The sequence below is a fragment of the Mus pahari genome, chromosome 21 (genome assembly GCF_900095145.1).
Source record: "Mus pahari chromosome 21, PAHARI_EIJ_v1.1, whole genome shotgun sequence".
Lineage (NCBI taxonomy): Eukaryota > Metazoa > Chordata > Mammalia > Rodentia > Muridae > Mus > Mus pahari.
This window is the reverse complement of record NC_034610.1, coordinates 32734493-32761657: the sequence shown is the minus strand read 5'-3', so window position 1 is coordinate 32761657 and position 27165 is coordinate 32734493. Positions and strand designations below refer to the sequence as shown.

General features: G+C 42.8%; 1 protein-coding gene across 2 annotated transcripts in view; it reads left to right on the top strand.

Moving 5' to 3' along the window:
- The window catches only part of Ust (uronyl 2-sulfotransferase), a 290831-nt gene that overhangs the window by 119948 nt on the left and 143718 nt on the right, over positions 1-27165 (top strand). The window lies entirely within an intron of this gene.

The window sequence follows — 27165 nt, the reverse complement described above, 5'->3', positions numbered from 1 at the left end:
GTCCTCCTGAGTCCAGTGTGCTGGCTGCGCCCACTTCACTCTTCCTATGAACAGCTGTACTTAAATCTTTGGTGACAGAAAAGTTCATAAATATAATTTTCCCGCCACTCTATACTCTCTTGAGCTTGATGAAAGCCAAGAGCAAATTCCCTAAAATATGTGTGTGTGTGTGTGTGTGTGTGTGTGTGTGTGTGTGTGTGTGGTGGTGGTGGTGGTGGTGGTGAAACAGGATGAAAATTATCTTGGGGTGTGAGAAAAATACATGTAATACAGTGGACTCTCCTTATTCTATTATTATTATTATTATTATTATTATTATTATTATTATTATTTGCCACAGACGTACCTCACTTGGGTCCCCGATCTGTGTGGAATGGGTCTCTTGGTTGCAGGTGAGCAAGGATTTGGCGAATGAGTGACAAACAGTCCGACGAGAGAGAGAGAGAGAGAGAGAGAGAGAGAGAGAGAGAGAGAGAGAGAGAGAGAGAGAGAGAGAGAGAGAGAGAGAGAGAGAGAGAGACTGAATGTAATTTGTCAATTCGAGCATCAGACTATTTATACAGAATAAAATAGGGAAGTTAGGTGACACATCGGCAAGGTACAAATGAGGTTATCGGATGCTTAATGACTCTTACACAAAACAGAATAATGTAAACACAAAGACTGGCAGGAACTAGGCAATAAAACAACTGAGACAAAGTCAGCTCTATCTAAGGTCAGCTATAGTCTTAGAAGCCAGGTGTGAGGTCTTTACACTCCTGGGGGCAAGGGTTTTCACACTCAAGTCGTGGTTCTAATTAGGGAGCTAACCTTCTCATGAATAATGCAATACTCTAAAACCACAACCCTTCTACTTCCTAAACCATTGTAAATTCCTGTATATGGGAGCGACTTGGCGTTTATTCTAAGTGATAGTGTGGAGGGACTTTCTACTAATAAGTAATGTAGTCTGCCATACATAACTATACTAAGAATTCTAAACTTACTTTGCTAAGCTATACTTGAGATTTCTAACTCTATATAGTAGATAGTAAAGCCTGATTTCTTTCGCTATCTCTTTTACAATACTAGAGGCAATTCTGAATGTCACTGATTAGGCAACATTCTTACTGAATTCCAAGCCCAGGGTTGGCTCAAGGACTACCTAGGGCATTGGTGAAGTTCAATTTTGCTTAGGTATTTGGCAAGTCATTGTTTGGAGGCACCTATAACAAAACAATACTGAAGGGAAGCACACAGATGCTATGGGATGCCACAGTTCCAGGAGACTAAGTTTCCATGAACTTTTTTGCCTCAGGACAGCGCCCAGGTTTTGGGGGCCTGTCGCGCTTGTCACTACTGGAGTGGAAGTAGCAATTATGTTTATTATTATTATTATTATTATTATTATTATTATTATTATATTTGCTTTATATCCCTCTCCACCCAGTACTCCCTCACACAGGTCCTCCTCCCACCCCCCCATCTCCTCTGAAAATGGGGAGCCCCCAGAGTTACCCCTCACCCCCCAACTCATCAAGTCACTGCAAGACTAGATGCATCCTCTTCAACTGAGGCCAGACAAGGCAGTCCAGTTAGGGGAACAGAGAGGATCCATAGGCAGGTAACAGATTCAGGGGCAGCCCCCATTGCAGTTGTTGGGGGATCTGCATCAAGACAAAGCTGCACATCTGCTACGTATGTCCAGGGACTGACTCTCCTTATTTTAAACGCAGGTCTCTTATGATTTGTGTGTGTGTGTGTGTGTGTGTGTGTGTGTGTGTGTGTGTGTGTGTGTGCTAGCTGGTCAGCCCCCAGAAGAGGAAGTTGCAATTGACAAAATCAAAAGTTAGTCACCATATACCTGTTGGTCTTATTTTAGAAGCTTTGTTGTTATTGTTGTTGTTGTTGTTTTGTTTTTTTGTTGTTGTTGTTGTTTTTTCGAGACAGGGTTTCTCTGTGTAGCCCTGGCTGTCCTGGAACTCACTTTGGAGACCAGGCTGGCCTCGAACTCAGAAATCCTCCTGCCTCTGCCTCCCAAGTGCTGGGATTAAAGGCCTGCGCCACCACGCCCGGCTATTTTAGAAGTTTTTATAGCTAGGCTCTGGAAGCCTAGTTGTCCTTAGGCTTTGCTTCTTGATCTTTGACCCCTGAAGGCAATGTCTGCCAGGTACAGGTGTAACACAAGAGAAGATGTTTAAACCTCCACCACACATTTGAACATGCGCTTCGCAAGTAGATTTTTCTTCTTGTTGTTTTTTGTTGTTGCTGTTTCGAGAGACAGAGTTCCGTGTCAGCTCGAGCTGGCCGTGAGCTCCCTGCGTGGCTGAGACGGACCTTGGAGGATCTGATCTACCGAATGCTGAGACTGCAACCATCCACCATCTCACTAAGTTTTCCTTTATGTGATGCTTGGGGTCAAAGCCCAGGACCTTAAGCATGCCAGGCAAATGCTTGCAGCTGAGCGACACGCCCAGCCCCTTGACAAACTATTTCTGAAAGGGTATTGGTTCTGCCACTTTGTATGACACCGAGTGAATTACTTAATAGTCTGAGCCTCAGTTCTCCCCCCCCCCCCCGGCAGAGTTTAACTAAAATCACAGCCTAGAGCATAGGATGTCTGAACAGCATTCAGCAGGACATGGAAAAGTGACAGTCAGCAAATGAGCAGTGGCCTGTGCTTACTTGACGGGGATAGCATTAAGGTTATAGAGGAATTGTAGAGTAGGATTCACCCTAATTGAAGGGCGCCCTACTTTTTGATACAGTGTGTGCTTTTTGGGTTGTTTGGGATGTTACAGACAACAGAAATATAATGGAAAACAAGGAAAATGGCCTCCTAAAGGGCGAAAGGTCAGGACTTTGTCTAACACATGCAACTCACATCCTGTACAATCCTGAGTTCACAGTGGCAAGTAATGCCTGCTCACTGATTCCATTGAACTGGGCCATGCGGCCCAGAGCTGGCATCTGAGTGTGAACTCCTGGTTCTCAGCCCAGTTCTTCCCATGATGATGGGACTCACATCTGAGCTAGCATCAGAGTTGCCTAGAGCCTTATTGAAATACATGTTGTGCTGTCTGACCCTTGGTCTCTCACTCAAGGATCTGAAGTTGGACCCAAGAACCAGTATTTCTGACAGGTTTCCAGGATGCTCACAGCACAGATATGCAGTTCCTATTTGAGAACTATTTCTAAAGGCCAGGGTGAAGAAAAACATTCTCCCAGACCTTTGGTGTACGCGTCTCACTACCTGGCTCATTATGCAAAGGTTACTTATTCATAAAATGATGATTCACCGTCATTAAGGGCTTGGGATTTTAGTTGTAAGTGAAACGTTTTTCACTTGGTCAACAACCTTCCCAGGAGGGAGGTTTCTCATTGAAGGAAAGAGCTGCATGCATCACATGGGGGTTTTCTGTACCCCACTGCTTCTTTTCTTGGTGGTGGTGGGGGGTATGCTTTCATTCCTATGCCCTTGCCTGCTGTCAGACAAGCAAGGTAAGGATGCTCATTGCGGGGGGTCGGCTGCCTGGATGTCTGGGCTTTTAATTTGAGTGCAGTCTGATATACCAGGTTGTTTTGTTTTGTTTTGTTTTGTTTTTCTGGGTAGATGACTCAGGCCCACTTGCCTTTGTAAGGTAGAATCCTTAGTAACGAGAATATAACAATGGATAAAACCACTACTTGTATGTGAATGTATTTTCTCTGCACTTCTGACTTCTGCTGGACTGAAAGTGAACTCTAGAAGTGATGAATGTGGCCTTGCAGATTAAGGTCCCCAGAGTGTCCCCTGGGGCAGAAGGCTAATTATTTAGGTCTGCAGACCCCACCCCCTGGCTTAGGTAGAGACATGGTGGCACCCGAGGATAAGGTCTCACACATGTCTGGCCTCTAGAATGAACCCACCCTGGCAGAAGGAAGTCAGAGGGAGGCCAGACCCATGGTTTTCATATTCACTTAGCACTCAGGAATAACTTCTTGATGCCAAGACCAAGGATTGCAATCTTGATAAAATAAAAAAATTTAAGTCCTGAAAATACACCGAGTTACCACAAGCTCTCTTTTATTAAAAGTTCAAGCCAACGAGTTTCACATTCTACAAGGTACTAGCCATGTGGGGAATGGGGCGTGCCACCCAGAGCACACTGGGCCCCCTTCTCTTCTCTCCAGGATTTTCATACGAGAGAAATGAACATCTGTGATTTTCCCTTGGTTTTGAAAGCTCCCTGGACCTCACAGCTCCCGTCAGTCTTTGTGTGAAGCCATTATCGAAAGCTGAAGCTAATGGGTTTCTTTTTTCCTTTTTTCTTTTTTGCTGACACCCACTGTTTACTACCACTGTGTGGTGTAAGTCTAGAACCCCACTGAGCTTGAACACTTGGATCTCTAGGGAACAAAATGGAAAGCTATTCTTGAATACAAAGCCAGGCACAGAATATCATGGATGGTGTGCTAGCCAGATCCACAGTGAAAAGCGTGGTGGGTTTCTAGTGGGTTTCTGTTTTCAGGCAGTGGTATTGCAAGAGATTTTCAGTTTTCTCTCTGTCTTATACTTTTTTGTGTATAATTGGAGCTCACTAAACCAATACCTAGTCATGGGAAGTGTCAGGGAAAGCTGTTTCCAGGGTAGAGGAAGACTGAAGTCGAGCCCAAGAAGCAGCACATTGAGCAGCGCGTTCCATAGGACATTTCCTAGGACACTTCCGTCCTTAGCTGGCGGGAGCAGCAGCCTTTAGCACTGGTGAGTTCTGTTGGTAGTAAGTGACTACAAGTTATCATTTCACGTGTGTGCGCTCCCCGTAGATGACAGACAGAGCAGGGGACCTGTTCTAAGCAAGTCCAGGATAATAAAATCACGCCCCCTAGCTGATCTATGTCTCCTCCCATGTGCCAAAACTTCTGCCAAGTACTTTGCATGTAAAATGGACTTTCTATCAAGCTCAATAAAAGAAGTGTATTTTTTAAAAAAATCTTTATTGTACTGATAAGAGATCTGAGTCCTAAGAAGGCTGGCTAATTTCCCAAAGGTCAGTCTCCAAATGTTAGACTCCAGAGTCCATACCAGGGTTGTACAGTTCAATGACCGCTGCCTTTAATAATTTCAGAACGACTAGATGAAATACAAATACATTTTTTATCTTTATTTGTGGGGTTTTACATGTTTAAAATCTAGTAGTTTGATTAAGGCATAAAACTTTAGCCTTCAGGCTGGAGAGATGGCTCAGCAGTTAAGAGCACTGACTGCTGCTGTTCTAGAGGTCCAGAATTCAATTCCCAGCAACCACATAGTGGCTCAGAATCATCTGTAATGTGATCCAATGCCCTTTTCTGGTGTGGCTGAAGACAGCTACTGCGTACTCTCATATTCATATATATATATATATATATATAATAAGTCATTAAAAAATAAAGTTTAAAAATTTAGCCTTCAGTTTTCAGAAAAAATATCCATCATCATTTTCCATTTAATTTCAAGAAATACTTTCAACTTTTAAAAGTCAACTTTCCATGTTTATTTCATCCAATTTTTTCCCTAGTTATTTTTTGTATGCCTATTTTCATCGGTTGTATATATTTTTAAGAAAAAAATTGTTTATTCTGTGTATATGAGTCTTTAGAGTCTTTAGGCAAGCCAAAAGAGAGCATTAGATTCTATTACAGATGGGTGTGAACCACCATGTGGTTGCTGGGACTTGAACTCAGGACCTCTGGAAGACCAGTCAGTGCCCTTAACTGCTGAGCCATCTCTCCAGTCCCAGTTGTATATTTTCAAGCCATATAGATGGCAATACCATTCTGTGTCCACGTAGACAAACAGGTCGTGCCTTCTTCTTTTCAAAGTATATGTGTGATGATGTGCTTCGTCTTAGATGACTGTATAAAAATGCCATATGTCCTTCTTGTCCTGATAACCGGGTCTTGCTCTGAGAGAATTAATTGAGGCTACCATCATGTGAAGTCTTCCCCACCCTTGCTCATTATCACCATCACTGAATCTTCAGTGTTGCCTGACTGTGCACTAATCCCTGCTTCCTCTAACACAGTGGTTCTCAACTTTCCTAAGGCTGTGACCCATTAATACAGTTCCTCGTGTTGTGGTGACCCCCAACTATAAAATTATTTTCGTTGCTACTTCATAACTGTAAATTTGCTACTGTTATGAATCCTAAAGCAAAAAGCTGATATGCAGGATATCTGGCTCCTGACGCCTGGGAAAGGGTCATTCCACATCCAAAGGGGTCATGACCCACAAGGTTGAGAACCACTGCTAGAGCTTGCAGAATCTCTCCTGTCAGGTTTTACTGTTGTTAGAGGCAAGAATGGACATTTCTAAATACTCTTCAGTGTAAGTTAAAAAAAAAAAAAAAAAAAAACTAATGAAGACAAAAAACTACACGGAACATTGAGGATGAGGTAGANAAAAAAAAAAAAAAAAAAAAAAACTACACGGAACATTGAGGATGAGGTAGAGTGCTCCCCTACTGTGTATAAGTTCTTGGATTAAATCCTTAGCACCACTGAAGAAGGGGAGAGAGGGAAATGGAGAGGGAAAGAGAGAGAGAGCAAGAGCAAGCAGGTTACAAAGGCGGTCTCTCTATTCATTTCTATCTTCTGGAGATCTGGAAAGAAAAATGGTGTATTACTTTGGTTACCACAATGATCAATGTGAAAGATGATAGAACAGTGTCTGTTTCTTTCACTAATGAACCATTCCCACAGGCCTACACCATTTAGTATACTAGCTGCTAACATTTACATAGAAATTCAAGACGTAACTACTCTAATTGCTCTGGCCCCATTTCAAGCTCTCCGCAGTTGTATGTGACCAGTTTCCCTTGTGTTGGACGCCACGGAATAACTTTCCATTATTCTTTCATTTCTTTCTGGGTCACAGTGTTTTGTAAATGTCTCAGGGTAATTCAGGATTCATGGAAGGGCTATTATTCTTAGGACAAAAGAGTCCTGTACAGTTTAAGTAGGAGATGTAAAATCACTAACATCTCATGATGGGTCTTGGGGTTTCCTTGCTTGCTTGCTTGCTTGCTTGCTTGCTTCCTTCCTTCCTTCCTTCCTTCCTTCCTTCCTTCCTTCCTTCCTCAATTTCTTCTCTCAGGGCTTAGTAAATCCATATAGTAATTACAAAGTAGAAGTTTTCTTCTCTTTAAAAATTAGAATAGCTCAAAACGCCATTAAAATTGGCTCCAGTGAGTTCTGGTTTATGTCCAAGGTTAAGCTTTATAACTGATGTCTGCTTTTGCATCCCAGACCACTGTCATATATAACAACACTATCTATGAGTTATATATTAATCTATTCTTGATATAAAAATACTATATATGTATATATATGCAAATAGGGTTTGCCTCTTCTCATTTTATTATATCTGTAAAGATCTTTCTAAATAAGATCACATTTGCTGAGAGCTAGGTTTGCAGGCATGCATCAGAAAAAGCAGGAAGATTAGAAGTTCAAAGTCCTCCATCGTTTCAGCATGACTGTGAGGCTAACAAAGGTGATGTCACTGAGAAAGACGATCTATGCCGGTGTAATGAAATGAGGCTAAAGCAAACCCGAAGCGCATTGTGACTGGGGGTTCATAAGAGGGGGACTTGGGCTGAGGGACAGAAATACACTAGAGAATGATGTGCTTTCCCGTGGCTTACCAGGGACTCCTGCAGCCTAGAGAAGGGCTTAGAACAGACTGCTCCTCTGAGATCCCAAAGCGTAGGAAATTCTGCCTGTACCTCTGACCTTCTAACCAATGAGTGATCACATCCTGTCTTTGTAAACCACACAGTGTTTGGGACTTTGGTTATGCAGCACTAGGAAGACGGATAAACAGGATTCATTTAATCTTTTTTTTTTTAATTTTTTTATTGGTTATTTTATTTATTTACATTTCAAGTGTTATCCTCCTTCCTGTTCAATCTTTAGTGACCATAATAACATTTATTGTTGAGTGATGTTATGTGTTACTCAATTTAAGAAATGGTGAGACCATCCTTAGAAGCTTACTACACAGTATGACTTTCCCAAACAACTGTTGGTCTGCCACAGGGCAAGGCCTCTTGGGGAGTTTGACTGCCTTTACCTCACACCAGGGCATGTGCTGGGCTATAGGGAAGCTCTGAGACACAGCTCAGGAGTAGGAAAGTACAGTCTGAGATGGGGGAAAGCCAGAGTTGGCTGGGCTGTGGGGTTCTCAAGCTCTTGGACCTCCAGGGACCACTGGGAGTCACGGAAGTGCAGAGACCAGAGTTGGGGGCCTGCGGACTGGGGACAGGGCATGGCAGGGGCAGGGGCAGGGCCAGGGGCAGGGAGGAAGAGGGAGCTCCAGTTTGTCCCAGTTGGTAATTGTCCTTAGCTTGGTGGAGGCAGGCTTGGTGTTGTGGTTGAGAGCCTAGATAGACCTTCGATGGGATAATTAAACTGCGACTCTCTAGTTGAATGCCTTCTCCATGAGAGTAATGTGCAGTACCCAACTTCCCAGGGTGGGTCTGAGATTAAATACCTTCTGCAGGGAGGAGTGTCTGGGAAGGGAAGCTTATTGGCTAAGCCCTCCGAGTCTCTAGGTACCTCATTAGCATGGAGAACTCTGTTTGGGGGCTTACTTGACCATAGGGCACCTTTCTTTTATGTGAGAAGCAGGGCACGTGTTCCAAGTCAGGAGTCTGGCAGGGAGCTGGGAGTCACCTAAGCCTCGGGTGTGTGCCCACCACGTCTCCAGGTCTCAACCTGTTCTACCTTACCAAGCTTCCTGGCACAGTTTTACATCCCACAAACAAGAGCTACTTTTACTCAGATCTCAGGTTGGCCTCAACTTCCCTTCTTCACTGCTCCTTATAAACTCATTCTATGTAAAGAATTTATATGTGTTTTAAATCAATATTCAGTTGTTTATTATGCCAGTGGCCGCTTTACCTGCATGCATGTGCACCACGCCCATCCAGGACCCACGGAGATCAGAAGACAGGGTCAGATTTCCCCTGGAATTGGACTTACAGACAATTGTGAGCTGCTCTGTGGGTGCTGGGAATTGAACCCGGATCTCCAGCAAGAGCAGCCAGTGCACCTAACTGTGGAGCCATTTCATCAGCCTCTTGCCGGTTTATTATCCCCAACACCCACTCCAGTTTCTATTTGAAATGAATTTCTACAATTCAAATTGCTATTTATTTATTTATTTATTTATTTATTTATTTATTTATTTATTCAAGATATGTCCTGTAGCATCATTTAAAAAAAAAAAACCCTTGGGCGACAGTTCATTTAAGAGAAGTTTACTGAAGACAGGCATTTTTTTTCTGTTACTGGGTGTGGGTAGGGGCTAGGAAGGTAACGGAGAAAAACAGAAACAAAGTCTCTTGACCTTTTAAAGAACATGGATTTATTTCTGCAGACTTCTGAGCTGAACATTTAACAACACAACTGCCAAAGCCTTAGGGAAGACTTCATCCTTGTCTCTGTTTTGTCCCCTACCCCACCCCCAACATCTCCCTCAATTGTAAGACCCTATTAGTTGTGAGACTTAAAAAAAAAAAGTTCTGGAGAAAGGATAACTGAATTTCATTGTTTTCTTAGAGTCTAGAAAGGAAAACCAAAATATTTTATAATTTTAACACGTAGGTCCCCTGAAGGGTTGAACACACAATTGCTTTCAGTACTGTTGGGCCAAGCTTCAGTCAGTTTGGAGAAGGTTTCTGAGTCTAGAAAGTGCCTCCCCCCCACCCCCCCGAAGGCGGGATTACTGGGACTCATGGGTGAACACTCTCCCTCTTTGGTGAGAATCACCTTATACTAGGAAGATGAGGACTGAGAGTCAAGAAAAGGATGCATTTCTTCTTTCTGTTCCCCCAAGCCTCCAAACCTGTTGACCCTGCCACTCACCTTGTTTTCTTCCTGACTATGATGTCCTGGAAGAAGGAAATCAGTCCCTGGTGAAGTCGGATTTTGTGGCACCAGCCATGGTGTAACTCTTGATAGGTAGCCGGCTCCTGCTTTCCTGTGCCTTACAACAGAGCCTCTGGACTCAAGGTCCCCGACTGCTGGCTGTACTTCACAACTGGAGTTCTCCAGTTTATCATACCCTCTCACCCTAAAGGCCAAAATGAATGAAAATTCTTTAGGGTATTTTAACATTACAAAGCATTCTAAATATAAAATGATAGCAAGACTAACAAATATGCACAGGATAGCATCATTTACATTTAACGCGTGGTACCAGCCTATCCTGTCAGAGTCTACATTGTGACTTGTTTTTGCCTTGATACTGAGGAATACCAAAAGCTGGGTAGTGTGGGAATGGGATCAGACCCTTTATTCAAATCCTAATGATGCGACTGCTCCTCTGGCTTCCCTAGTTAGACTGGATACTTTTATTGAGCTTCAGTTTCCTGTTTCTAGAACAGTAGTCCTAAACTTGTGGGTCATTGACCCCTTTGGGAGATAGAATAGCACTTTCACAGGAGTTGCCTAAGAGCATCAGAAAACAGAGATGATTTACATCACAGTAGCAAAATTATAGTTATGAAGTAGCAAAGAAGATAAATGTTATGGTTGGGAGGGGTCACCACAATATGAGGAACTGTTTTGAAGGGGTTGCAGCATTTGGGAGGTTCGGAACGTGGTAGTAACTGCCTCAAGGATGTAAGGTTACATGAAATAACTGGAAAGCACCTAGCATGTTCCAAGCACACAGTAAGTACTCAAGAACGAGTGTGGTGATATGAGGGTCTCCTTTTCAGAACTCCTTGCAGGCCCTGACAATTCAGTTTGCTTCCAACCTTCCTTTCAGCGCATCTTCTTTGGATTTTTTAAAGCAATTGGCAGAGAGGCAGCAGGCTGCATAATCACAAGAGCATTTGGGACTCTTAGTCAGTCATTTAAGCTGGTTCAGGACACTAAGCAGGGCCTTCCACAATCCCTCACCAGATTCTGTTTCTTAAACATCTATCTGTGTTCAAATGTGACTTTACCTGAAGCACTTTTTAAAGAAAAGCTACAGAAGTGAACTTGCCTTTTGTTTTATAGGCGAATCAGTTGCACAGAATAATAGGTTTGCGGTTTAATGATTCGTGGTAAATATATTAGGTATAGAGAAAGAACTTAACAAGACAGAATAAGGCGAAGAGTTGAAATCAGCCTCGCTCTAATGAGCATGACCTTGAAGGCGTCCCCACTGCGCCCTCCTTCCTTTCCTCCCTGTTTTGATCCTTTCCAATGATAAGAAAAGTCATGACTTGAACATTTCAGTTTTAAATAATTCCAAAAGCCTCCAAGGCCAGTGTGTGCTGTAATGAACTCTCTGTTTAGAGTTTTCAGTGAGATGGGTCAGGAGGCCAACTAATCTTCACACGGGAAACAGGTCAGCCTTACCTAACAGAGGCTGTTTCCCTCCCACAGCCACCCGTATCCCCCACCCTTCACACCCATCCTGGTTCTTAAGCCACTGATGTGGAAGTGTTTGGGCCAGCCAAATGCCTCCCCATAGGTCAGCTTTCAGTGGAAGTATGTGTCCAAGTTCAGACCCAAAACCTTTTCTAAATTTGTCCATTTTATGAGCATGTAATGTGTTCCCAAGAAGAACATTATGGGCCCTTTTCTCCCTTAGTAATTTAATGCTAGTCATATCTTCATCATTTCTAAGAAATTCTGGGCAGCCACAACCTTAAAAATACTTGTTTCATGTAAGTCTTGTTTTAGCATCTTCTGCACCTCATTCCCGAAGGACCAGTTACCACTAGAAAGAGGTCCAGCATTCTCTAAATCTTAAATGTTATTTATGCATGTACCCACATATACCATGGTGGTGCATGTATGGACGTCAGAAGACAACTGTGGGCGTCCACTCTGCTCGCACCTGCTGTCACACCTCATCTCATCCTGAGGATGTCCCAGCAGTCTCCAAATCTGAACAAAACCAACAGTGCCAGCCACAGCTGCAGCTTTAGTTGGCTGGAGGGTTGGGGTCCTCAGACAGTGGAACACGGACATGTGGAAATCACACATTTGTTGGGAAGCATATTTAACCAAGAATTTGCTTCAGTTAGTTGAGAAAAAACTCATACCGCCATTCTTGGGCAACATGACAGTAGCCTCAGGACTTTACAAGTGGCATCCATTTAATCATCTTAGTGGCTCCAACTATAGCCACCTAGTCCCCTTCTTGGTTTCATTTCTCCTTTGTCCTAATGATCAACTTGCCTTTTGTTTTATTTATTATCTACTTTTCTACCATTCCTAAATGATCTTTAAACTCTTCCCCCTACCAAGTTATAGATTTTTTTTTTTTTGCAGGACTTTGCGCACATTGATTAAGTGATGACTCTGTGTCCAGTTGATGATGTCTTTCATGAGACCTCTCATGTGCTCCAACTTCATCCTTGGGTGTATCCTGAGACCTCCCTTACTCTCTCCTCCACTTTCTCCCTTTTCCTGAAAAGCATATGTTGGGGAATGAAGAGCTCTGAGCAACACAGACGATGTCTTCATCTGATTGGCTGTGCTTCCTTGCAGGGCTCCATCATAACTGAGTCTGTGGATTATTAACATTTCCTCGTAGAAGTTGGGGTTGGGGGGAATAGAAAGGGTCATCGGTCCCTCACCTGAGAGTCTGCCAATCACTTGTAATATGCTCTAGTTATGCATAGCCTCAGGGTTTGGGAACATCTTAGGGTAGATAGGCTGGGGGAGGTGAAGTGGGAAGAATGGTAAGTCATCATCCATGCGGGGTAAAGACTTTCCACTACAGCTTACCTAAAGACTGCCAGCCTGCACTCCTGCCAGTAGCCCTTCCCCATGCTATGTAAATAAGCCCGGTAGACTTCTTGCTTTCTAGGGGACCCTTTTGTGGAATCATATCACACCTTGGTTCACCATTAGGGCCTTGTAAGGAAGGGATAAATGTCATCTCTCTCTCCCTAGGAAAAGAATTTCTGAAAACACATTGTGCTAGTTTCTCCGACTCTAATCATCAGGGTCTCAGTGACTTAACACAACCCTTACAGCCCTAGAGGTCATAACTCTGAAATGTGTCTCAGAAAACCCAAAGTTATGATGTTGCTAGGACTGCGCTCCTTCTGGAAGCTTGAGGGAGTAATCCACCTGTTTGACCGTTTTTAGCTTTTGGAAGCCACTGGTGTTCCCTGGGCTATGGTTCCTTTCTCAGTCTTCAAAGCCAGTCGTGTAGCATCTTCAGATCTCTGCATCTGACTGTTTCCCCATTTGCCTTTCCCAGAACCATTGTGAGTTTAACAGTCCCACCTGGATAACCTAGACGCCCTTCCCACCCACCAGTCCCTCACTTAATCCAAGCTGCAAGGTCCCTTCTGTCAGTAGGATTATATAAACTGTCCACAGAGTCTGGAAATGTATAGAATCAGATCTCTTGAGGGCCATTGTCCTCCCTTCTGGGTGTATTTCTTTCCTTTTCTCAGCCTTCAGGGAAAAGATTTGTGTGACAGCATTTTCTGAAATGTCGTTTCTTGAAAATATCTTCATTATTCCCCCCCCCCAATCGACACTCGACAGGATATAGAAATCTATGTTGGAAATCTTTGTTAATCAGAACAGGATAGTGTGATTAAAAAAAACAATCATCAACTCCAGCGATGATTCAGAAGCTTCACATACTAGACTTTGTTTCTTGGAAGACCCCGTTTGAGCCCACTGGAGTCTCTTCAGGAGCTAGTTCAAGGCCCCGGCTGTTTCTATCTTGTGACATCATCCAACAGAAGGTCATAATGGTAGTTTTTCATTCCTTCATCCCAAAAGTGATAACAGTCGCTTTTCTGAGCAGTTCATTGGCCAGGCAAGAAAAAAGGTCTAGTGCAACTATGGAGGACTATGTAGGGTCGGCCGTGGCTTTGTGGTGGTGGGCGTGGCCGGGAAGTCAAGCTTGCCTACCACAGGGCCATTTCCCCTACAAACTGTGAAAGTCTTCATCTATTTTACTGTAGATTTCAGCATTTCTGTTAAGAATATTTCGAGTTGCTTTATCTGAAAATCTAATCTGTCTCTATGGAAGCTGTTATTCTTAGTGTTCGGAAAGTTCACGGTTTCACGCCCAGGGTGTGTCATTTTCAGGTCCTCATCCAGATACTCCAGTGAGTTTCACATCCTAGAGATGGGTGTCCTGGGAGATGAGCTTACTTATTTTTACTGCATGCTTTCTTCTCAAGTTTTGGTTTTCTGGCCTCTTCTTACATGCAGACTGATTTTCCGGGAAGAATTGGCCACACGTCTTTTCTCTTTCCTTCCCCTCCCCTCCCCTCCCCTCCTTCCCCCTCCCTCCCCTCCCTCCCCTTTTTGTTTGTTTACTTTCGTCTTTTCACTATAGTATCCAGAAAAGCTTCTTAATGTAGTTAGTCACCACCCACTCACTCTATTTCTAATTTTTTTAAGAGCTTGTCATGTTATTCCCTAAACTATGTTGATCACAGAGTTCTTGGGTTCTACACAGGGACATTTGGTAAATTTATTTTAAAAGGTTAGTCTTGGATATTTTATTATTTTTGGCTGCTATCCTTAATGGAATCTTTTTTATTCCACTGTATTTTAGGCTGATTGTTATGATATTTAAAAAACTATTAATTTTGTGACTTATGGTCGTATTATTGAAGTCAGTTTTTTAAAATTATTATTTTGTGTGTAAGAGTGTTTTGCCTGCACATATGTCTCTGTACCACATGTGTGCAATGTTTGCAGACACCAGAAGAAAGAGCCAGATACCCTGGGGCTGGAGTTAACAATCGCAAACCGCCTTGCTGCTGGAACAGCAGCTAGTGAGGGCTCTCCAATCCAGATTATTGAACTTTTCAATATTCAGCCATTTAAAACTTATGCTTGGGACGGGGCATGGAAAGACTGAAGGAAGAAAGAGCAAGGGAAAATGATGTGATTGTATTTTAACTTCAAAAAATAAAAACATTAAGAAATACTTTATTTGTAATAGGTGTGTTTCTGTGTGTGTGTGTGTGTGTGTGTGTGTGTGTGTGCACATACCTGCTTGTGAGCATATCTGCTCTCGAAGTTCAGAAGCAGAGCTGTCCAGTTCACTGGAGCTAGAGTCGTAGACACTTAAACGTCTAGAAGCAAACCCAGGTCCTTTGAAAGAGCAGAACGTGCTCTTAGCCATTGAGCCTGGCTCTCCGGTCCCCAAATTCCTATTCTTAATGAGGAGTGATGAAATTGCCAAACAGCATTTATTTTATATCTTCCTAATTCTGACTCTAATTTTCTAGTGTTATTTGGAATGATATGAAGTCTGTGGCTGGGGGTAGGTATTGTACTAGCCTCGTGTAATCCACCTGTAGGTCACATACCTGGCATGTGATAGTAGCATTAGGTAAATATTGTCACATGAGTGAATTGTAGTTATAGACACTATTGTTGGTTTGTTTGAAGTCTTAATGAATATTAACATGTGTTTCATCATTATGTTTAAGTTTAGTTTTTAGTGTGAATATTCTGTGTTTTGTTAACATGATGAATATACTATTATGTGAGAAAGGATGCTTCTTCTAGCCTGTTATCTTGCACTCAGAATGATGTCAAGTTTTACTTTAATGAACAAATGTGGCAAAAATTGTTGAGGATGAGGGGTTGCTGAAAAACATTTTATTCGTTTATTTATTTATTTTAATTGATTGATTGATTGATTAATGAGGCAGGGTTTCTTTGTGTAGCCCTGTCTATCCTAGAACTTGTTCTGTAGACCAGGCTGGCCTCAAACTCACAGAGATCCATCTGTCTCGGCCTCCCAAATGCTTGGATTAAAAGCCTGGGTCACCGCTGTCCAGCAAGAGTGACATATTTTTATGTCAGTGTTTGGCATAGCTTAACATTTTGTGATCACTTTACAAGCAAAGGTTTTCAGAGGGGCTAGAGAGGTGACTCAGTCCCCCAAAGTACTGACCACTCTTCCAGATGACCTGGGCCCCCCGCCCAGCACCCACCTGGGCCATCAATCACAAGTATCTGTAATTCTAGTTCCAGGGTCTGGCACCCTGTTCTAGCATACGAGAGCACACATGCATATAATACACAGACATACACGCAGGCAAAGCAGCCTTACACATCCAATATAAATAAAACGAATCTTTTAAAAACAAAATTGCTTAGAGTTTGCAAGCGGTGCCTAACTTTTTTCAGTATGAACTCCAGGGCCATATGACTGACGGGTGTCACTTGGGGCCTTCCACTCAGTACCTGCTGCCCAAAGTGCGCTAAGCATCTTTTCAAACAGAGGCACGCCCTTAACTGTGAGCTGAGCAAGCTATGATCTAGCTACATCTGAAAGGTGGTGTGTGGTGGTGTGAACAAGANNNAGAAAAGAGCCGTCGTTCAGTTGGAGACTGTCTATGAACTAGAATGATCGTGAGAGGTTGAAGGCTAACTAAACTGATTATGATTTCCAGTCATAAGGGACAGTGGCTTTGGGAAATTGTCTATAAAATGAGAGAGAATGGTCTTAAGGTAAACGACTCTTCACAGAGTCCTTGAGCACATCTCTGGTCTGTTGTAGTTCAACAGACTCGGTGTCCCTCGAATCTGAAATGAGATACACCAAAGAGCTTGGGAGGGGCGGGGGTAGGGGGAGTCTACATCTTATGGCATAAGGAGTAGCTGGACTTTGTGCTGATTGTTGATTATGAACCCTGGGATAAAGGACTGAGGTGCATATTTAACATATCAAAGCAGGCCTGGCCTCCAGGTTCTGCCAGCATCTCTCAGACCCTACCTGGCATACCCCACCCCCAACCCTGAACTTTCCAGCCCAGGGGCTAAGCTGCAGGCTCCTCCCTATATAAATCCAGACATTTTATGTTCTCTCTCTCTCTCTCTCTCTCTCTCTCTCTCTCTCTCTCTCTCCTCCATCCCTCTCCCCCCACTTCTCTCTCTGCATGTGCACTCTTTATCACTCTTCTCTCTCCCTTCCTATGGCAATCTCCTTGGCTTCCTTCCTTGGGGCCAGCGAACTTGCCAGCCCTAGAGTAGCTTCCCCATAAACCTGCATTTAATATGATCTAATCTGGCTTGAATTGGCTCATTTTACCAGCAGAGACAAAATTTATCACTGACGACAAACTATAAATCACCCTCCAGAAAAGTGATATCTATTGGAAGATGACAAGACCCTGGTGATAGGAAGACAACATGATCAGTTGGAGGGGTGGCCTAATGTTTTAGCGTTGCTTTCTTTGAATCCAATAAATCCATTTATGTTATGTATAATAGAAAACGAGGCTCATTTTTCTGTAAGTAAGAATATTTGTTTAGGGCCTGGAGAAATGTCTATGTCTCAGTGGCTAAGAACACATGGTTCTCTTAAAGGGGACCTGGGCTCAACTCCTAGCACACAAAACCATTCCTAATCTTTAAAAAAATAATTATATATATATATATATATTTAATTTTAGCTGATTTTTGAGACTTTCACAGCTTTGAAATGGGAGGGAATCATAATGTCTCTGCTGTGTTCCCGACATTGTTTTGGGAAGGGAAAGGTAGCCAGTGCTTTTTGAACGGTAGGGTGCTGCCTGTGTCTCTAATGAATGAAGACAGGATGACCATTTTTCTGGACCTTTGAGCTATTTGTTTCTTCACAGGTCTCTGAGTGGGATAGCTTGCTAAGAAACAAGATGTCCTGCAGTTCGGGTGAAGCAGCCTGAACTCTGAGCCGATAAGGCTGTTTAGCTTCTGCATTTTAAACCTAATGAGAGGCGAGCTAGGTGGGACCACCCATAACTGTCTCTCCAACTCACACCCCTCATCGTGACCTCAGGATTTTACCTCCTCGGTGGTGGAGAGATTTGAGGATGAGAGCTTTCTCTCCTTGAGCTACAGAGAAAGCAGGACAAAGTCAGCTGGACTGGCCCCAGGGCACACCTAAACGCCCCCTAGGCTTCCCATCTCATCCCTTCAATAACTGAAATCAGAAACCCATTTACTTCTGGCATTCACTGTGAGATATGTGAGAAAAACGACCATCGGGAAGCTATTGAACAGCAAGACGAGCTCAGGTTAAAAAAAAAACAGATTTAAGTCCTCTAGTCTTTGGTCCAGTGGGATGGCTCGGTAGTTAAAAGCCCTTGCTATGCAAGCTTGAAGTCTCAGATTCAAATCCCAGAATCCAGAGTGGAAGGAGAGAACCAACTCATACCAGTTATTCTCCGACCTCCACACACATGCCGCAGTATGCACACAGACACATTAATAACAACAACAACAACAACAACAATAATAATAATAGTGATGGTAAAAATAAAAATAAATGCATCAAAAAAGTGGACTTCCATGGAGAGTGCTACTCTTGGCTATTAATGTCCTTTTTCTGGTTCTTGCAGGATTTATGGCCTTTGGAGAAAGTAGCTTTTAACTCCTGTTATTGACTGCAGCTCGCAAAAACTATAAAGCGTGAATGCGTGTGCACACATGTATGCATGTTCATGTGCGCGTGCATGCAGGTCCCCCCACACACACACATGCAAATCAAATGGCACTTAAGACCGTGTGCTAATCTCCTGTAGCAATAGCCGCTGCACACCATTCCAATGTATGTGAAACATTGCTTATCTGTACTATTCCTTAAGGGCTTGTAACATGTTTTGTGCTTCTGTTTTGGCTTTGAAAATATGTTGTAATTATCTACCTGGAGGAGTCTTTTCATCTGTCAATCAGAGGTATCCAAAGTGAGTCTGCACTTACGTAAGCTCTGTCCCGCATGACTCTATCACAGATTGCTAGGACCCATGGTGCTGAAGGACACTGACCACCAGGGATGTCCAGAGAGGTCATTGTTTCTTGCATAGTCATAAACTCTCCCTCATATTGAACCCCATCGCTTTTTTTGTTGCTTCTCTCTTTAAAACCCAATACCCCCTTTCCCTCTGGCTAAAAAGAATATGCCACTGGAGTGGTTGTGTGGTGATAAGAGCAGTGGGCACAGTATGAGGTTTTGAGAAGTTCAGGTCTTTTGATTTAGAATATGATTCTGTAGTGTCATTTAAAAGCATCGCGGATAATACTACCAGTATAGCTGAAAACAAACCCAGATGATAAATATATTCTGTGTACTTCATAGAGCCGTTCTGAGGGTTGTTGTTCAGTGGCCACTGAGGTATAGGATGGTCAATGAGGCAGGTTTTTTTTTTTTCTTTTCTCTGAAGATTGCCACAGTGGTAGTGGGAACTTTGCCGCTGGAGTCTAATGAACCTTCAGATTAAACTTTGTCTCTTTGCTAATGGTGGGAGTTGGCCCTGATTTCTGAATATCTATTATGCCCTGTTTCCTCCCCTGTTGAATAGACACAAAAGGCCCTACAGGGTATGGTTGTTGAGAGGATTAAGGGAAGGGAGCCACACACAACGTTTAGGGTAATCTATTTACAGCTAGTGAAGGTTGGGTCCCTTGTTGGCACTGGATGAGTAAGCGGGTTTGGCTTGTATTGACGTGTGTTTGCAAATAGAAAGAGGGTGCCAGAGAATTGCAATACCAAACCAGGGTCCGGGTTTCCTCTGTCTGAGGCTGCCTTGTGCTTCTTTAAGAAAGAATTAGAGACTGGGTGACTCAAGTCCTTTTCTGGAGGTTCTGAGGGCTGGGGGGTCCACATCACGATGTGGTCTGTTGAGTCCTGCATTCTTAGGAGACAGGGATACCTGTATCCTTGCATGGGTGAATCTGATTGGGCGAGAGGACCAAGTGTTTCCTGGAATTTCCAAGTGCTTCATCCAATTTCCAAGGGGAGGAGCTATCTTTTAATACCCTTAGATCAGCCACTGAGTATCCCCATCTGACCTTCGGCCTTTATTGGTACTTTAAATTATTGTAGCTGTGTAACCAAGGATGAAGTTAAAGCAGAATCACAAATATATATGTACACACACACACACACACACACACACAAAAGTCATACAAAACCTTTTTCAGTGTGCACATGGCAGTGTATTCTAGAAAAGTCATCCTTCCTGGTAGCCCTAGCCTGCTCATTTGCATTCTCTCTGGCCAGTGGTGGAATTGACAATATTTTAAATGCACCTTTGAGTCGTGATGACCAGAGTCGAACCAAAAGCAGTGTTGACCGAAAAACTGAAATTAGAAACCATAATGCACGTGGGAATTCGGAAGTTTCTCTGTTGTTTAGCGCTCTCAGGAAAGAGCTGCGGAGATGCTTTATGGAGGAGTCAGCTCTCAGAAACGGTCTCAAAGAAGCCACGGCCCATAAGAGGGAAAGTACCCTTTAGATGAACCTGACTCATTACAAGTCCGTGGTAATTCAAGGAGGGCAACGGCTGACTTGTGCTTTTTTTCTTTTTTTTCTTCTCTAAAAAGATCAATAAGACATAAGGTTGAAGGAACAATTGCATTACAAAGGAGAGCCACTTCATTTCAAGGACTTCTTAAAGTGCAGAAAAAGAGCAGACCAGTTTCCTAAGGGCTCCAGCCTTTTCTTAAGTTTAACGTTGGCTCCAGTACCTGTTCAGAGTGTGAAATCTCTAACAGGAAGGTTTTTCAGTTTCGCCATGTCTAAGGACCCGTAGGGTGGAAATGTGCTAGCTAACACATTTCTTGACCCAATTCCATTACTTAATGCCACTAATTAATGAAGTGTGCATCACTGAGTCGATATACATACATACATACATATTGTATATTTAGCTCAAGTCTGATTAATTTTCAAATCTGAAAATTTGTGTTAACTATATTTTATTCCTAACAAAAGTGTGCCCTTGTTACTAAATATTTTAGTAGTTATATACAGTTTAAGTAAATGATAGTGGAATATAAAATTTGGAGTAATGTTTCATTTAATTGCAAAAGAAGAATAACTTGGTTATTATCCTTTGAAAGCCAGTTTTTGCTTCTGTGAAGTTTGCAAGAGAAGAAAGATTCCCAGAATTCCCATTTCACAATATTAGAGACTGGGAAGCTCCTATATTTTGTTTTTTTTACTGTGTGAGTATGAAAAAGGTAGCCCCCATTATTTCAAATAAGAGGAAATTTTATTTTACTTATTATATTTAACTATCTAGTTATGCCATTTATTTGAAATCTTGAGTACTAGGGCATATGTAAAACAAATTGAGAGCATTAAAATTTATATTTTAATTATATAAATATCAATTTTTATTTTAATCATTCAAACACAAGTGATTTTAATTACGCCTATGCAAATAGCATATTCTGTAGCTCATATTTAGTGTGCATATAATTCCCAATTGCTAATGAAATAAATATTTTTCTCTTGTTTTTATCAGAATTAGTTCCAAAATAAGAAAATATTTTTACTGCACAGTAAGAAGCTATTAGTGAAAAAGCTATGTCATTCTTTTTGGGGAATTCCAATGACATAAAGGATTCAACCAGGTCACATGAATTTCTTTAAAACTTATCTTCCAAGCCTGGTTAGATGGTAAAAAGCATGTGTCACCAAGCCAAACCTGACACAACATGAGCTCAGTCCCTAAACTCCTCTAGGAAGAAGGAGATAATTGACTCTGCAAATTGTATCTACGCACACGCGTGCACACACACACACACACACACACACACACACGCAGGCACACACACTGGCACTTAAATGTGAAAGACATGTATGTATGGGCTGGAGAGATGGCTCAGTGTTTCAAAGCACTTGCTGTCCTTACAGAGGTCCTGAGTTCAGTTCCTAGCATTCACATTGGGCAGCTTCATAACTCAAGGTCTGGTGGATTCGGTGTCTTCATCTGGCCTTCAAGGGCACCTGCATACATGTGACCTATGCCCTCTCTCACACATACATAAATAAAAATGCATATAAATATGCTTTATTGGTTTATCTTCATTTTCTCATTTTGAGTGGGTGCGTGACTATTGAATGCTTGAATCATGTATTGTAATGAAGCTGGGCATCAGACAATTAAGGGGCATAAAGATGGTTTTTTTTACAGTTCCATGCAAGTGCTATAGCTCATAGTCTAGAGAGCTTAAAATAATTGTGTATGCGTGTTTGTGTGTGGTATGCCCGGGTGTGCCTATCTCAGTGTATGTTTGGAGGTGGGAGGAGGGTGTCTGGACTCTTCCCACGTCTCTGTTTATATCCTTCCTTTTCCCACTCACCGATTGCTAATAAACTTTTATTTATTAAGAAAAAAAATCCCATTTAGTTCTCTGATAGAGAATAGCTGCATACATTGTGGAGCGCGAGCTTGTTTAAAGTCTCATGTTCTGATGTTGGAATATTCCCATTGTGTATTCAATTTAATTACTTCATCTTACTATCAAATGACTAGCAAGGCACTGGAACAGACAGTCCCCGTATTAGCAGCTCACCGTGTGTGTATTTTTAAAATGTATTCAAAGACTCTCCAAATATGGTTGTCACTGCTGAAGCTGGTGGGCTGTCTTCATATTTTGGTGGACAACGCTACGTGTCCCCTGTGGAAACTTCCATTCCAGGATACATTATTTTATAAGGCTAAAACCTAATAAAACTGTAATTCCTCTCTGGGAAAAAAATAGTCACATTTAATGGAAAGTAATTTAACTTCTACATATTCTAAAACACTGGCTTTAAACAGTAATAATTATAGTATCTGCTAATGTATGTGAATGGTTTGTGTCTGATGCGAAAAGTTCTTTCTGCAGAGTCCCAAAGGACCCATCAGTACTGAGGGTCACACACCGTCTGTTGCTCAGACATGGGAAGGGTTTCTAAAGTCTTACAGTGACAGCACTCAAAGTAGATGCTTGAATTTTTTAATGCATGATTTAAAAGTCTTAGATATGTGCATCAGACTTAAAAGTCCCACGTCACCCTGAAAAAGGTTGGACTGATCTTCTACTTCAGGTGCCTTGGGCAGGTGGCATTTGTTTTGTTTTACAGTAGGACCTGTAGGTACCTAGGGACCAGCAGCTCTCAGAGCCTAGGCTATACGGTGCCATGGAGTAACAAGGTGGTCTTGGAACTTTGAGAGGACATGTGCTAGCATCCTGCCTCCATTTTCACTTAGAAGATTAACAGTGGTCATTCTGCTATGGTCAACATTCCTGGTAGGAAGATAAGTCTTCATGACAGGAATTCCCTATGAACCCCTTTACAACATCAAAAGTCATAGTCAATGTGGTATGTTCAAACAGCTAGACTGCAGGTCTCATTCACAGGATAGATGGTATGTGCTACTTTAGGGATGGTATTTCTAATTATACAGAGACAGGGGAAAAAATTTAGCAGAGCATATGGAATAAGGCTCTACTTCATTCAGAACAGGCAGTAAAATTATCTGCTGCTTATTTGTACATTATTAAGTTGTTGCTGGCTAATAGAACCTAGAATTAATATGCTTTCTTTGGGGGAAACACAGATAAATTTCCTAAATTAAATATAGAGTCTATAAACCTTCTAAAGTAACTCTGAATGCTTCTTTTAAAGTTGATTTCTTTTATAAATGAGGTGTATGTGTCTGTGTGTGGATGTGTGCACACAAGGGCAGGTGCCTGGGAAGGACAGAAGAGGTCATGGACCCCTTGGAGATGGAATTACAGACAGTAGCAAGCTATGGGTCACAGGCATGGGGAATTGAACCCAGGTCCTCTCTGTGTCCTTAAGCATGAGCCATCTCCCTGGGCCCTCGGAGGATGCTTCTTTGACACTCCTTTTTATCTGGTCACCCTTTTCTTGTTCTAGAACTCTCTAACAGAGGTAAAGGACAATTCACCCCATCTCTCTCTCTTGTCAGCCTCAACCCATTTGTTCTTTAGGTCACACCCAATAGGATCACAGCTGTCCAGTTGGAAAAATTAACTCAGAATGCCCTGAGCCTTTCTTTTCTCTCTCCGATAATCAGTTACATCAACTTTCTACAACCCCCGTGTGTGTGTGTGTGTGTGTGTGTGTGTGTCTGTGTGTGTGTGTGTGTGTGTCTGTGTGTCTGTGTTAGGAAAGGTGTGAAATTGGGCATGCAAATAGTTGGCTTTAGAGAATTGTCACTTCTGGCTCCTGTGTGTTGTTTCCCAGTTTTATCTTAAAGTCCCTGAAACCCCCCCTCTCTTTCCTCTTCTCCCTTCCTTTCCCTTGGGGCCGAGATATGGCTGCACCAGTGCAGTCCAGGACCACTCCAGTTTACTAGCCTTGTCTTGGGTTCAGCTCTTCCTTCTGCATCAGAGCTGAGGCCTCAGCTCCTGAATCCTTGGCTGGACCCAGACCCCCCTGACTTTTCCTGCAGCTTCCGGAACATTTTCAAAGCTTTGTCATAGTGAAGTCCCTAGGATCTCAGCCACCAGCACGCAGAGCTCTGCTCAGAAGCCAAGTTTCTTATCTTAGAGCCTTGGGAACACAGTTTCCACTGGCATTTCTGCCCCACCCCCACTGCGACCCCCAACCCCACCCCTACCCCACCCCAACCCGTGGTAAAGACCAGATTGGGTGGAACACAAGAATGTTTTCTAAGATGCAGTCTACTCCTGAGATCCAGGCCTGATTCTCTTCTTCATCCTGCTGAGAAAATGAAGCTCAGTAAATCTTTGTAGATAGCGACTTTTTGTAGTAGCTAATCTTGTTTGTATCGATAAACTAAAGGTTTTGCATGCCTTTGAGACCGCTCCAGGCTTTGTTTCCTGAAATACCAGATCACTCTTCTGTCAGTCACATGACACCGAAAAGTGTTGGCTTTTAAGAATAGATTTTCTACCTGGGTGTGGTGAAGTCACGCATGTAATCCCAGCCATCCTGAAGGCAGGAATACCCTACATATGGGGGGGGGGGGGGGAGGAGCAGCCTGATGTAGATCTTGACTCAAAAAATAAAAAGTAAAAAAACAACTTTCCCAAAAGAATCACTGTCAGAAGCATAGAAGCTTAAAATGTGAACCATGAAGGAAAAATAAAGACAAGAAAAGACAAGACTGAGGTCTGTGGTTTGTGTTTTAGTTGCTTTATGTTTCTGAGATGCTGGAGGCATAGGTGAACAGAAACATCGGTTCAATGCCTCAAACCCCTTTTGGCAGCAGAGTAAAGTTATTAACCAATTGGTATGTTCTGTCTGCGCATGCGCACCAGTCCCCAGTCCCTATCATTCCCGGAGGGAACATCACGGAGGATATCTCTCCCAGCTGGCTGCTTTTCATCTCAAGTGCTTATTAGATGGTGGTCACTCACTTAACTGACACCAACAAAGGACAAAGGAAGCTCATTCTGTGACTGACTTCCGTTAAATTCTCCTCTTCGGAGTGTAGTGTAATAGAACACAGGATGGAGACGTGTCATCTACCCTGCTCTAGAGGGTAATGGCTTCCATCAGTTATCCATGAAGGGAGACAGGCAAGCTGCCCTGGCTGGTTGGGGCCTGTTTTTGGTTTCTTTGGCAAGAAATGACGACCGAGAGTTATCAGATGTGGCAGATTAGCCTCTGGAGTTTTGTGTTCTCTATCCTGCCATGACTCCGTCTCTGATACGTACAGAGGGCAGTGCATTGCCAACAAATCTCTTTGGAGAGCTGGTTCTTCGTCGTGTTGCACAATTTCCTCAGTCAGTTCACAATGCACTCAGTCTTCACCACCTTAGAGAAGATGTGAGCAATAGGGGGTAAGCCAGCAGCACTGATTTTTTTGTCTTGTTTTGTTTTGTTTTGTTTGTTTGTTTCATTAGATATTTTCTTTATTTACATTTCAAATGTTATTCCCTATCCCCTCCTCCCACCCCCTGCTCACCAACCCATCCACTCCTGCTTCCTGGCCCTGGCATTCCCCTACACAGGAGCATAGAACCTTCACAGGACCAAGGGCCTCTCCTCCCATTAATGACCAACTAGGACATCCTCTGCTACATATGCAGCTAGAGCCATGAGTCCCACCATGTGTTTTCAACCATGTGATTGGTGGTTTAGTCCCAAGGAGCTCTGGGGGTACTGGTTAGTTCATATTGTTCCTCCTATGGGGCTGCAAACCCATTCAGCTCCTTAGGTCCTTTCTCTAGGTCTTCCATTGGGGACCCTGTGCTCCGTTCAATGGATGATTGTGAACATCCACTTCTGTATTTGTCAGGCACTGGCAGAGCCTCTCAGGAGGAGACAGCTTTATCAGGCTCCTGTCAGCAAGCTCTTGTTGGCATCCGCAGTAGTGTCTGGGTTTGGTGGTTGTTTATGGGATGGATCCCCAGGTGGGGCAGTCTCTGGATGGTCGTTCCTTCAGTCTCTGCTCCGAACTTTGTCTCTGTAACTGCTTCCATGGGTATTTTGTTCCCCCCTTCTAAGAAGGATTGAAGTATCCACACTTTGGTCTTCCTTCTTGAGTTTCATGTGTTTTACGAATTGTATCTTGGGTTTTCTGAGCTTCTGGGCTAATGTCCACTTAGCAGTGCTATTTCTTAAAGGATCTGTTACAAATGGTACTGTGCAGAGGAATCTGTAGAGCGGCTAGTGAGATGCAGGATGTCTGGAGTGGAGACTCTTCTAGAAGCACTCCTGGGTTTATATGATTGATACCCCTGGCTTTTACTTCTCAGTTTTAGAGGTGCTTCTGGGTCTGAGCTAGGAGAAGCTTCCCTTGAATCACTGGTGCCAGCTGACTTGCAGTGCCAGTCAGGGGCTTTTATGGACCATCAAGTTGGCAATCCTGAGAGAACCGGTGGGGCAGGAAACTGGCCGTTTCAGCAAGGGTGAACTGTAAGCTCCCTGCCAAGACCAGGCTAGCCCATTTACTCAGATTTTTTACAATTGCTTTCAATGCTATGACCCACTTTCAGAGCATCTTTACAATAGCAGAGCATAGTAGACACCCCTCTGGTCCTAGCACTTGGGAATCTGAGCTAGGAGGGTTGGCAAGTTCCAAACCATTCTGGGCTGTCTATAAAGATGCTGACTTGCATAGCAGGTCTTCGTTGTGAACTCTTCTAGGACTCTCTGCTAGCCCTCTGTAAAGCATTGTATTTCCATGTGAGTGATTTCTACAGTTTAGCAGTTTTTCTATCATCCAAAGAGAATCTGAGAGGACGTGAGGAAAGGATTAGATGTAAATTTGTCAAAAAGGTAATTTTACCATCAATACCAAATGATCCTAAAAGCTTTGGACATAGGAAAACAAGGAGCTGCAGCTGAAAACCTTCATGCTATGTAATTTATCTTTTTCCTGAGATTTTGTTTTCTTAACATGAAATCCTAACTACAGTTTTTTACTTTCCTATGCCAAATGGAATAAGATTCTGGTTGAA